General features: G+C 39.3%; 1 pseudogene; it reads left to right on the top strand.

Annotated features, from left to right (window-relative positions):
* The first annotated feature begins 3,573 nt into the window (after window positions 1–3,573).
* On the top strand, window positions 3,574–11,608 carry LOC106995425 (testis-specific chromodomain protein Y 1-like; annotated as a pseudogene).
* Window positions 11,609–13,200: the final 1,592 nt, after the last annotated feature.

The following is a 13,200-nucleotide window of genomic DNA, read 5'->3' as shown; positions in this document are numbered from 1 at the left end:
GACAACCTGCTGGGGTCGCCTTCCTGGCTGTGGAAGCTTTGTTCTTTCCCTCTTTGCAGTAAGTCTTGCTGCTGCTTGCTCTTTGGGTCCAGGCTGCCTTTATGAACAGGAACATTCACTGCAAAGGTCTGCAGCTTCACTCCTGAAGCCAATGAGACCGCGAAACCGCTGGAAAAATGGAACAACTCCAGAGGCACTGCCTTTAAGAGCTGTAACACTCACCATGAAGGTCTGCAGCTTCACTCTTGACAGCGAAACCCACCAAAAGGAAGAAGCTCCTCTCCATCTCAACCTCTACAGGAACAAACTCTGGACACACCGTCTTTCAGAACTGCAACACTCACCGCGAGGGTTTGCGGCTTCATTCTTGAAGTCAGTGAGACCAAGAACCCAGCAATTCTGGACACAAGCTCTTTCTTAAAAAGGCACACACAGGTGTAAGTGTACTCTTCAATGAGGGATTCACTTTTGTGACTTCTGTGCAAGGCATGCTTTAGCTGCAAAGACAAATAAACCAAAGCAAACTGATCGTAGATTCAGGGAAAGTGCTGCAATGTACTGCGGAGCACTGCATACCTGTCTCTTAAACTATACAATAGGTGCAGTGGCAGGATTAGTATGAGGCAAATATTATAGATTACCGGAGTCTAACTGAAGTTTTACAGCTTCCAAACAAGTTTGTATAATAAACCAAAACTAAAATTTATCAATTCTATAGCACAGATCAAGAGCAGCTACTTATGCTTTATTAACCACAACTGTGGGTTACTGCCTTGCAAATAATTCTGAAATGGCTTACAAGAGCCATGATGAACAAAAAGGACCCTGTCCTCCAGATCTCAGGAGGAATTGTTCACTGATGGCTGCTTCTGCTTTATGGAGGTCCCGACAGAGGTGAACAGTCGTTCTTTAATTCCCCAAACATCATGCAGGCTCTTTGTCCTTCTGCGCAACCGTCCGAAGATTTAAAAAGCCGGAACGTTTTTTCCTTATTGTTCTTTTTCTCTTAAGAGGTTAGACATTTGTGGACAAAGACATTGAAAACTAAACACACAAACACACACACGAATATAACACAGACACACAAATGTGTGTGTGTGTGTGTGTGTCTGTATATATATATGTGGAACAAATTGTATTTTTAGCGATATGCACCCCAAAACAATGCGGCTCAAATAAGATCCAAGAAGAAGTCCAGTAAGACTGATTTACAGCACAGAAAGAGCTGTAAAATGAATACACAAAACCCTATCAATCCACAGAATAAGAAAACCTTGTTTTCAAATTACAGCATTTTAAATTTAAATGCCCTTTTACAGCACCAGCATAATCATAAATCAGAGAGTGAAATAGAGAAATATGGCTCACTTTAAGAACTGAAAAAAAATTATGTTCCGAAACATTTTTTTAGACAGTCCAAATGGCAGTCTTATTAAAACATAATATTTAAAATTAAGCTTCATAATAAGCTAATAGAATAAACAAAAGAAGCACAAAATATATGAACAAACATTATTAATACAAAGAGTAAAATTGTTTTGAAACCTAAAAATGTCTATATATATATAAAATACATATTTATTTATTACAGATATTTAAAAGCAGGCTTGATCCGGGGGAAGAACAAAATATGAGCAAATCAAAGAAAGGGTAGTTGACACTATTAAGTTAGGAAATGATAGGAAAAAAAAAAAAAAAAAAGGAATGAGAACGCAGCCTAAAATGCTGTGGGACGCTATGAAGCAGCCATATTACACATACTGGAAGTTGAAAGGATGAGACAAAGAATCAGGAAGACTATTTAGAAACAGTAGTGTTAAATAATATCAAGCTCAATAAACTCCAAGTAGAAGAAACTCAAAGAAACAAATGCAAATTATATGATAAACTCTTTAAGAGAAAGACAGAGAAAATCTTGAAAGCAGCAAGAGAAGTGGCTACTTGTGTTCAGAGAACCCTCAAAAATAATCAGCAGATACCTGAAAAAACTCAGAGGACAGAATGCAATAGACGAACATATTCCAAATGCTGTAAGAAAAACATTTGAACAGAACTCTTATGTTCAAAAAGTTGTCCATCATGAGTGAGGGAAAAATTATAACATTTTCAGATAAAAGCGGGGACCTTTTACCAGTAGACTACCTTTTTAAAAATGCCCTATGGGGTACTTCGTGGTAAAACGAACAGACACTGAAGAACAGTATGAGTGAATATATATTAAGATAAATACATGAGCAATTATAGAACATAAAAAATTAACAATGTACAACTCCACAATTTATTTCCCCTGTAATTAAAAACACTACTATACATAATAAAAATACTATCACTAACTTGTGTTTTTGACGTACATTTCATAAAGGTAAGATTTTGAGAACTCAATAAGTGAAATAATGAGGGTGAAGCTATACAGGTGTAAGGGATTTGTATGTTATTGAAGGTAAGCTACCATATCTCTAAAAGTGGAATAACTTTAGAATATTCAGTGCAATCATAATAGCAATCACAATTAAAGAAACAAAAAGAAAAGAAAAGAAAAAAAGAGTAACAGGCAGGTAAAAGCTTTCTGTAGTACACCAGAGTGTAGGAGCTGTGGATTTAGCTACCCTCACCTGAGGCTACTGAGCCAGCTATAATGTACCATGAGACAAAGCCCAAGCTGTCTCACCAGGGAGTAAGTGTGGAAAGCCTAAGGCCACATAGCTTAGCTGCTATTTCCCACAATTTTCACTACACCATTGGTGATGAAGCAGAATAGACTCATCCATACGAAGAATGTGGTGAAGCCCCGGAGGCAGAAAGAAGTGAGGTTGTGGAGATGCAACTGAAACAAGTTGATGCAGCAACTGCTTCAATCCTGTGTCTTTCTTCGTGGCTTCCCAGGTGTTTGAGGTTGAAATATTGTTGACAAAAGACAGGACAAATGTGGGAGGACAGAGGTCAAGCACAGTGGCTCACGCCTGTAATACCAGAACTTTGAAAGGGAGAGGCGTCCAGATCACGAGTTCAGGAGAGCCAGACAATCCAGGCTAATACAACGGAAACCCGTTTCTACTAAAAATACATAAAATTAGCTGGGTGTGGTGGCAGGCACATGTAATCTCAGCTACTTGGGAGCCTGAGGCAGGAGAATCACATGAATCCTGGAGGTGGAGGTTGCAGTGAGGCAGATTGCCCAACTGTGCCACTGTACTCCTGCCCAGTGATAGAGCAACACTCTGTTTAAAAAAAGAAAAGAAAAGAGAAAAAAAAAGAAGAGAAAGGTCGGGCGCGGTGGCTCTTGCCTGTAATCCCAGCACTTTGGGAGGTCAAGGCGGGTGGATCACGAGGTCAGTAGATAAGACCATCCTGACTAACACGGTGAAGCAAGATACAAAAAATTAGCCGGGCGGTGGTGGCAGACGCCCCGTAGTGCCAGCGACTCGGGAGGCTGAGGTAGGAGAATGGCGTGAACCCAGGAGGCGGAGTTTGCAGAGTCAAGATTGTGCCACTGCACTCCAGCCTGGGAGACAGAGCAAGACTCCGTCTCAAAAGAAAAAAGTATTTAATATTGGAAAGGTTAGGAGAAACGGGATGATACCTGGGAACCAGAGCAGCACAGGTGAAAAAGGTATATATGACTTTAACAAACAACAGACTGAAAAACAGAAAAGGAAAAAAAAAAAAAATGGCACAGATCAGAAAAAGCAGAACTTTTTCAAACAATGCCAGAAGAGGAATTTCTAGATCTACCAACCCCAAGTTTTCTAAGAATGCTCCTGTAATGCTAGTTACTGGCAAACACCACAAATTCAAAAGCAGCCAGTTATGTGCTGCCAGCCAGAAAGTCAGCAGAAACCCAGTGTCACCTCTCTTCAGCCCAAAGCATATGGAGCTAGTAAATCCAAATATCGAGAAAGACACTTGCCCTCACAGCCCCTTTAACAAGAAGAAAACAGTGAGTGGCATTCAGGAACTGGACCCTATTGGACCCTATTGAGAGAGATCAGCAGGATATAGTGGTCTTCAAGGAGGCAGAAGGGAAGGTCGTCAGGTTTTTATCAGACCGCAGGACAGAACAGTGTGGAATACAGAAAAGACCCAGATTCACCCCTATTTTCTCAGATGTCTGGCTCAGACTGAGAGCCAGACTTCCATGACTTCCATGACTGCAGACGCAGGCACCAAAAAAGGTATAGTGGTCTTAATGGGCCCATTAGCAGCCAATGGAACAAGAGACGTGCATACATTAGTTCCAAGCATGAAAGGTGGGCAAAGAAATGCTACTGATAATGGCAGAGTCCAGCCTTTTGTCAAGAGGATATACTTCACCATAAGGCTAACAGAAAGTGCCAGCACAAACAGAGACATAGTAGTGAAGAAAGAGGACGAATTCACCCAGATATTGCTATCAACTTGATCAACAGAAAAAAAATGCTCTGAATACAGCAGTAATTAAGAAATGGCGAATGCTCTGAATAGGGCTGCTGTGGGTAACAGCCATCTCATGATGTTCAGTGCAGCTGGAAGTGTCTTTTGCTGTGGTCTGTATTTTGGTACTTTGTGAAGGACTTAAGGAATGACAGAAACAGAACAAGCCTTGAAATGTTGCACACCATCAAGAACTTGGTGAATATTTTCAATCAATTTAAAAAGCCTTTTGTTTTACCAGTCAGTGGCACATCCTTTGGAATAGGTGTATTCACACTGCCTCTCTGTGCTTTCATGTGACCTAATGAAAAGGCTTGGTTTCAAATCCTTGCATGACTTTTGGACAGAGTGCAGATGGCTGCTCTACAGTTACATTTCCCAAGCAGATTGGTGAAGCGTCTGCCAATGAAATGTTAATTGCTGGGTGAAAACTGACAGAAGAGGAGGCATGTGTCACAGGTCTGGTCTCTAAGGTTTCTTTGCAAGTTTCACCCCATAGGTTATGATACAAATGAAGGACTCTGCCTCATGTAATTGAGTTGTGCTGGAGACATGTAAGGCCCTTGTATGCAGTAATATTAAGATGACATTGGAACAAGCCAAAGAGACAGAGTGTGAGTTACTAAAGGAAATCTGGGACTCAGACAAAGGGAACAATTCCATGTTAATGTATGTGGAAAATACAATTGATGAGTTTTAATTGTCAGTCTGTCTTCTCAGGACACAAGAACTGAGCTGAACCAAATACATCATAAGTTGCAAGATACCCTAATCCATCTTCATAACCCAAAACAATTTCAGCCATAGCTGAGGCCTGAAAGGAGAACTGAAAATGTCCAAGCTATGTATTTAAATTATCAAGGAATGTTTAAGCACTGCAACTTTAAAATAAGTAATAAAAAAATCTTCTTTGCCTTATTGTGATTATTTTATGCAAACACAAGCCCAAATATAAAAGCAGACTGGTGAGTAATAGACTGTTTTAGCAAAATCTAAGTTCTATCTATGTCTTCTACTATATATAAGACCATAATTGTTTTTATGAGATTTAGATGACAGAGATTTATGAAATAATTTTTTTTTTTATATCCGAGAATGCAGAGATATCCTGGGTATCAGGCAGCCTCCACTCCCCTCCCACACACAAAAAAAACACACAGAATTATCAGAGATGGTGCCTTTGACTTTAGAGTGGCACACGTATCTCAGAGACACAAAATTCTGGATTGAAAGCCTTATCTTTTAGGATAAATATTTCAGACACAAAATTCACTGATGATCATTCTCCTAAACCAAACATACGATTGGAATTTGTGCTGAGATACCACTTGATTTTTTTTTCTTTTGTAAATGTCTAGTTCTTACTCAGTTAACAAAAATAAACCTTTATCTCTCTAAAGTAAACTTCTTGCACCATATTAGTGAATTATGGAACAATCCTTGTGGAAATTTCCACGTTTTAATGTTTATCCTGTGCAGATGACATTTAAAATTATTGTTGTCTGTTTTTATGTGCACACAGTTTTCTGGAACTCTCTACATTTTCAGCTATCCAGAAGCTCTCTGAATCCTTTCCTGTTGGTTTCTATGGAGGCTCCATTATATAGCCTGATCGAATAATCCGCTGGCCACTTGTGATGAACATGACATTTGTCACAGGATCGCTAGGGTGTCACTTCAGCAGGCAAGAATCTCTGTGGATGACAGCACATTTGCACAATGTCATAGTGGGCATGGGAGCTGGGAGAGGCCAGGCAATGGGAACAGGCACTTCGGGGCCATTGTTGGAAAAATGGCTTGCCAGGTCTCAGAAAGCTGAGGGATGCCTGAGTCTGCATCTGTGGTGGGGCAACTGCCACTGCTCCTGAGTAGGTGGGGCTCCTGTTAATTGAACTTGGGTGTAAGTGTGGTTTCTGCCTTTTCTCAGTTTCCAGCAGTTTCACGGAGTGCACAGCCCTGGCTTCGCCTCCCTCATTGCACCTGGTATCTTTGAAGCAGCCCCTCTAAATGGGCTGCTGCTGCCATTATCTGCAGCACCTGTGTCATTTTGGAATGATGCAGAGTGAACCCTATAATCCCTACCCTCAAATAATGCCTTTGTGTTTTCACTGACAAACCCCAGCATGTAGCTCTGAATCATCATTATCATATTAAAAGGCAGCATTTGGAGATTGCAAAGATTTTTGGAGTTCTATGGCAGAAAGCAGACAAATGTCAAACATCTTTTACAACCTTACAGCTATGAAAAAGAGACCCCTAGTACTAGACTGTTCAAATGTTGAATTCTAAGAATTAAAACAATATATTCCTGTATTAGAAACCTTTATTTTAAAAGAAGAAAGTACAGATTGAACATAGCTAATACAAAAATTTCACATGTGCTCTAAAGTGAACCTTGATTCCATGTCAAAAGTGGAAAACTGTACAGAAAAGCCCTTAACACAATCTTTATTTTATCTACAAAACACACAAAATTACCTTCATGAAAGCGTAAGAGAAAAAACAATGAGGAATCTAGAAGTGGTTCTTGATTAACTTTTTTATACCCAGGAACAGCCTGAAAACTCAGGCTGCAGACACCGATTAAAAAAAGTTGAACATGAGGATATCCTAAAGGTATAACCACAGCTGCACTAATAAGAAAACAAGGTAGAACATGAAAATGCCTTTGTCATTTTTTCCTAAAACATAATCACACCTCCAGAGATAAGAGGACAAGGCCAAAGGAATAAGTGCCTCTGTCATTCACATAATCAGCAGACTTCAAGAAAATACACACTCCTCCCATTGTGGGCATGATACACAGTAGGCTCCAGTGGGCTCTGATGAAATATTTTTCTTTTCTATTTTGGACATGCTTTGAAGGCAAGCAAAGCATTTATGAATTATCCCTTCAGCTTCTGCTTTTCCCCAGCCCAGTGATCCAGACAAAGCTTTTACTTTAGCCTCTCATTTCTCCCAGGCCAGGTTCTGAACCTAGCTGAAGTAGTGCTTTCTTCAAGGCAGCCCACAGACACCTCAGAACATTTCATTCTTTCCAGTTCCTAAAAAGTAATGACCCAGCTTTATAATTGGAAACCCTCGAAATCCCCTCTTTACTGTGGAGAGTTTTCTTCTTTTGCTTATTAACCTTTTCTTCCTACTTGAAATTTGCATCATCCAGCCTCCTTAATTATTGTGGCCATGAGACATTACTTCAGCCTGTGATTGGTCCCAGGCCAAGGTCTCAGGTCAAGCTGTCACTTCAGCTCCTTCTTGGTCCAGGGCCAGGTTGCAATGCTGAGCTTAGTAGCTTCTATAAATCATCACTTCATTTGCAGATTAATCTAAGTCCAAGGTTCAGGGCCAACCCGAAAAATGCTTACTCCAAGACCACTAAGCACATTTCTTTACTTCTCTGCCTTTAGAAACCGTAAGCCTCAGTCTCAGAGTAGGTAAACCACTTGTATTCCACCTCCACAGTGAAGAGGTTTTTACTTTCACTTATAAAAGTTTTGCTTCAAACGATTTGCATCCATCTCCTTAATTTTCTTGGCCATGAGACCAAGAGCTCCGTGTGCCTCACAATTAGAGATTGCTACATTGTGGTGCACTAATGAGACTGCAATAATTGAAGTCTAGGAATCGAAATCTGGGATGCATCAGCCTTGCGAGACCAACTGACAAACTTGCCCCACACTGTGATACACACCCTTAGGGGCAGTCAAACACATAGTGGTCACCAACACAGGCTGGAAAGGTTCAAGGTAGCTTTACACAGCCTAGAAACCTGAGGGACACCATGAAGCCACCATACATGTGCATTTGGGGCTTTCAAAGGGAGAGATATATAATCAAGGAGACTATTTAACAAAATAATAATAAAGAACATAACAATTTAAGACAACAAATAAATACCCAATAAGTTCAACAATTGCCAAATAAAAGAAACAACAACCACCAAAAACAAAACAAACAAACAAACAAAAAAACCACTCAAGCTTATCTGATAATTAAACTGTCTAAAACATATACAAAGATAATTTTGCGGATTTTCAAGGAAAGCAAAATAACCAGTAGATTTCTTATCTGAATAACCACTGAATAACCAGTGGATTTCTTATCTGAAAACTAAGATGGTAGAAAGCTGTAGACAAATATATTCCAAGTGAAGTCAGAAAAAAACTGTCAAACCTAAACATTATGATCAAACAAATTGTTCATCAAATGTGAGGGATAAATTATGATATTCCCAGATAAAAATGGACACCTTTTACCAGTAGACCACCCTTTAATAAAGGTTTTGTGGAGTACTTCAGGGTAGAATGAACAGACACTCAAAAGCAGTATGAATAAGTAAAGATTAAGGTAAAGATAAATGCATGAAAAATATAAAAGATAAAAAATTAACAATGTGCACCTCCATAATTTGTTCTCAACACAACTTAAAACAATAATATATTTAATAAAAAATACCACTAACTGATGTTTTTGACATACAATGCATAATTTTGAGAAGTGAAATAATGGAGTTAAGTTACACAGTAAGTGAATTAAGGGAGTTAAGTTACACAGGAATAAGGATTTTTATGTTACTGAATGTAAGCTAGGGTAACTTTAAAAATGGAATAACATTATAGTGTTCAATATAATCATCATAGCAACCACAATTAAACAAAGAAACACAAAAGAACATCAGGCAGGAAGAAAGCTTTCTGCACTACAGCTGAGAGTAGGAGCTGTGGACTTAGTTACTCCTACATGAGGCTACTGAGCAAGCTATCATGCACCATGAGACAAAGCCCAAGCTGTCCCACCAGAGACTAAAGGTGGAGAGCCTAAGGCACAGGGAATAGCTGCTATTTCACACAATTTTCATAAACCAGTGGTGACGGAATAGAAGTGGCTCATCCATACGCAGAACCTGGTGAAGCACTGGAGGCAGAAAGAAGTGGCTATGTGGAGACACAACTGAAACAAAGATGGCACAGCAACTGCTCCAATCCTGAGTCTCCCTTCATATCTTGCCAGGAGTTAGAGGTTGAAACTATTGTTGACAAAAGACAAGACAAAAATGGAAAGAAAATGTATTTGGTTCATGGAAAAGTTTCAACAAACAGGATGACACTTGGGAGCCAGAGCAGCACCTCATGAGCTGTGAAAAATGTATAAATGAGTTTAACAGACAACAGATAGAAAACAGAAAAAAACTGGCATGTACCAGAACAAGTAGAATGTTTTCAAACAATACCAGAGGAAGAACTTCCAGATCTACCAATGTGAACTATTCTAAGAGCTCTCCTAGCACATCGGTGACTGTCAAACACCACAGATCCAAAACCAGCCTGTTATTTGCTGCCAGCAAGAACATCAGGAGAAAGGCAGATTCACTTCTCTCTCACACAAAGAATATGGATCTAGTAAATTCAACTATCAAGACACTTGTTAACAACAAGAAAACTGTGAGCGGCTTTCAGGTACTCGAGAAACTGGACCCTATTATGGTAGATGAGCAGGACATGGTGGACTTCAAGGTGACAGAAGGGAAACCTGTCAGGGACCCTTTGTCAGGTCCCAGTGCAGAACACACTGGAATAGAAAACAGGACCCTGCTACACCCACTAATGTCTCAGATGTCTGGCTCAGTTACTGCTTCCACGGACATAGGCTCAGCTCCCCAAAAAGCTATAGTGGTATTAATAGACCCATTAGCAGCCATTGCAACAGACATACACACATCAGTTCCAAGACTGAAAGGTAGCCCAAGAAATGTTACTCATGACGACAGAGAGCAATCTTTTTTCAAGAAGACGTAATTCACCATAAAGCTAACAGAAAGTGTCAGCACATACAGAGACATTGTAGTGAAGAAAGAGGATGGATTCACCCAGATATTGCTATCAACTAGATCGACAGACAAAAAACGCACTGAATACAGAAGCAATTAAAGAAATGGTGAATGCTCTGAATAGGGCTGCTGCAGATGACAGCAGGCTTGCGTTACTCAGTGCATCTGGAAGTGTCTTTTATTGTGGTCTTGATTTTGGGTACTTTGTGAAACATTTAAGGAATGACAGAAAGTGAGCAAGGCTTGAAATGGTGGACACCTTCAAGAAATTTGTGAATACTTTTATTCAATTTAAAAAGCCTATTGTTGTATCAGTCAATGGCCGTGCCAATGGACTAGGTGAATCCATACTGCTCCTTTGTGATCTTGTGTGGGCTAAAGAAAAGGATTTGTTCCAAACCCCTTATACGAGCTTGGGACAGTCCAGATGGCTGTTCTACTGTTACATTTCTGAAAATGATGGGTGACGCATCTGCCAATGAAATGTTAATTACTGGGCAAAAAGTGACAGCACTGGGGGCATGTGCCAAAGGCCTGGTCTCTCAGGTGTTTTTGACTGGAACTTTCACCCAAGAGGTTATGATTCAAATTAGGAAACTTGCCTCATATAACCTAGTTGTGCTGGAAGAATGTAAGGCCCTTGTTCGCTGTAATATTAAGATGGAGTTGAAACAGGCCAATGAGAGACAGTGTGAGGTGCTGAGGAAGATCTGGGGCTCAACCCAAGGGATATAATCCATGTTAAAGTATGATTGATGAGTTTTAATTGTCAGTCTATCTGCACAGGACACAAGAACTAAGCTGAACGAAATGTATCATGAGTTGCAAGATGCCCTATTCCATCTTCCTAGTGCAAAACAATTTCACCCATTGTGAAATCTTGGAAAGAGATTTGGAAATGTCCAAGGTATGTATTGAAACTATCATGGCATTTTTAAGCACTGTATCTTTAAAATAATTAATAAAACATTTTTTTACCCAAGTGTGATTATTTTATGCACACATAAGTCCAAATATAAAGCAGACTGGTGGATACTAGGCTGTTCTTGCAAGCTCTAAATTGTATCTGTGGCTACTACTATATTTCAGACCAGAATTGTGTTTTATTAGATGTGGATGACAGAGAATTCTGTAATGACTTTTATTTTTCTTATTTTTATATACTATAATACAGAGTCTACTGAGTTATGAGGCAGCCTCAGCTTCCCTCCCACAAAGAAAGACAAAGAACTGTCAGTGATGGTGTGCTTGACATTATAGTGGCACAAATACTTCAGAGGCACAGAATTATAAATTAAAAGACTTTTCCTTTAGAATAAATATTTCTGACACAAACTCACTGATGGTCATTCTCCCAAACTGAACATATGATTAGAATTTTTGCTGAGATATAACTTGATTTTTTTCTCTTTTATAAATGTCCAGTTCTTGTGCAGTTAACAAAAGAAAACTTTATCTCTCCAAAGTAATACTTGTTAAACCCTATTAGTCAACTATAGAATCATTTTAGTGGAAATATCCGTGTTCTAATGTTTGCAATGTGCAGATTTAGGTTACTTTAGAGTATGTTATAGTTAATAAGTTAAAATTATGGACACATTACTAAAGGACTAAACTTCTTCCAAAACGAAGAAAAGACCCTTACACTCTGCATGTCATTTAAAATTGTCAGTGTCTGTTTTTATGTGCACAAAATTTTCTGGAACACTCTACTTGTTCAGTTACCTGGAGACTCTCTGAATCCTGTCCTGTTGGTTTTTACAGAGGCTACGTTTCATAGGCATAATTCAATAATCCACTGGCCACTGGTGATGAATGTTACCTTTGTCCCAGGATCTCTAGGGTGTTGCTTCACCATCCAAGAATCTCTGTATGTGATGGCACATTTCCACAAGTTTCTCTTGAGCCTATTTGTCTAAATTTACACACTCACCTTGCAGGCAGACTGCACTCAGCTCAAACTATGGGTACCGGTGACAGCTTCCTGCAAATATTTAGGTGAATTAGGCATACCACAAGCTTTCCTTTCTGCAGGCACAGAAGAATGCAGTGGCATCAAGAAAAGTAGAAATGCCAGAAACTGCAGAGATACAAATATGTTGTCACAGCACTGGCTTGGAAAAGGTTTAGATCTGGGCTCTTTTAAAGGCCAAAGTCCTGCTTTCATTTTTTTCTTTCTTTCTTTCTTTTTAATTATCTATGGCATCAGTATGGCTTAAATTAGGGTTTTCAAAGGGCTCTGTCTCTTTTGCTACTAGAAAATAGGATCTTGTCTTTTCTTCACTCTTCCTCTCTTTGATTGTGTTTTATTTATTATGACATGCTATATTAAGAAATGTGGTTTGGTGCAACATCTTTCTGTTGCTTGAAGGTCTATATCTCAGAAGCAGTAAGATTGTGGCTTAGGAATAACACAACATCTTCTCATGTAAGACCAAAAACACGAGTGAGAATTAGAAAGGCTCTATATATGTATTGATGTATCAGAAACTTCCCCAGGTCTTTATTTCTTTAAGGCACTGTAATGAAAAGGAAACTTGCACTTTACTGGCACCTCATTCATTGGGTATTTCCTACAGGGGTAGTAATGAACTTGGAGGGTTGGATATTAACACTGGAAAACCTGATGATAATGTGACTAAAAGAGTCTGTAGATCAAGAAGATGAGAAAAGCTGGGACAACAAAATTTGGTTTTGATTTTTTCCAGGGAGAATGTCACTGTGACGTTTGGGAGTTGTTTACTGTGGGGTTTTCTGATATGACTGCCAAGAAGCCATGGACAATTTTACAATATCCACAAAGATTTGGGTTGTTTCACATTGCAGAGAAGTCTTGCACATAGGAAACTTCAAACAATGTGCCTTCCCACCCTCAAAAACCATCTGCCTCTTCAATAGTGTTGACAAAGAAAAGTGACATAGTTGTGGTGAATCATTGATAAAATTTGACAAACAGAGAAACA

Source organism: Macaca mulatta, chromosome Y (genome assembly GCF_049350105.2).
Source record: "Macaca mulatta isolate MMU2019108-1 chromosome Y, T2T-MMU8v2.0, whole genome shotgun sequence".
Classification (NCBI taxonomy): Eukaryota; Metazoa; Chordata; class Mammalia; order Primates; family Cercopithecidae; genus Macaca; species Macaca mulatta.
The sequence above is the reverse complement of the archived record's forward strand: the minus strand, read 5'-3'. Positions and strand labels throughout refer to the sequence as shown.